Source organism: Macadamia integrifolia, unplaced genomic scaffold (genome assembly GCF_013358625.1).
Source record: "Macadamia integrifolia cultivar HAES 741 unplaced genomic scaffold, SCU_Mint_v3 scaffold_198A, whole genome shotgun sequence".
Classification (NCBI taxonomy): Eukaryota; Viridiplantae; Streptophyta; class Magnoliopsida; order Proteales; family Proteaceae; genus Macadamia; species Macadamia integrifolia.
In genome coordinates this window covers 77,613-78,324 of record NW_024870639.1, presented here as the reverse complement: position 1 = coordinate 78,324, position 712 = coordinate 77,613, and positions in this window count along the sequence as shown.

The window sequence follows — 712 nt, the reverse complement described above, 5'->3', positions numbered from 1 at the left end:
CGAACTATTTCTCTTTCTAAGTTTTAAGAGTAGGATTGATGTAATAATACCATCGTCCCATAAATAAATTCATAGCGTTTCAATTGGGATTGAACAATCATCCCTCTCCTTTCTTTTATAAGGCATAGGCAGCCAAAACAAATGAAGGGAGAGATCATCATGAAATGGCTAGGATAAGGGTCTGGGCTTGAATGGGCTAGGTTAATTTGGATTGTGATTTTACATTTTTCAATTAATTTTGATTTGCCTTAAAAAAAAATAATAATAATAAAGAGCAATTACTCCATTGTGCTAACACTATGGAAAGTCTCCTCTTTATTTATTTATTTATTTTTTTGGATAAGTAACACTGTAGTCTCCATTGTTGATTTTTCAGTTTATGGAGCATGGACCTGAACTTTGAAAGTAATACAGATCAGAAACAAAACCCTAAGCCTTCCATAAGCTACTGTACCTCAACCAAGATCTTAACCATGTGGAAATTTGAAATCCTAGGTCTCCATCACTTAATTTTGTAAAGGATCATTTGATTGGGATTAATCGAGACAAATCCTTGATCCTGACTAATCTGAGACCTATGCGCTGACAAGGCATAAAAGTAAAACAGTTCAAAATATAAATTAAAAAATAGAAGAAATATCACTCCCCTCCCCTAAACTATGTTGAAATATCAACTTGACTCTACACTTTTTAAAAAATATCACTCACATCT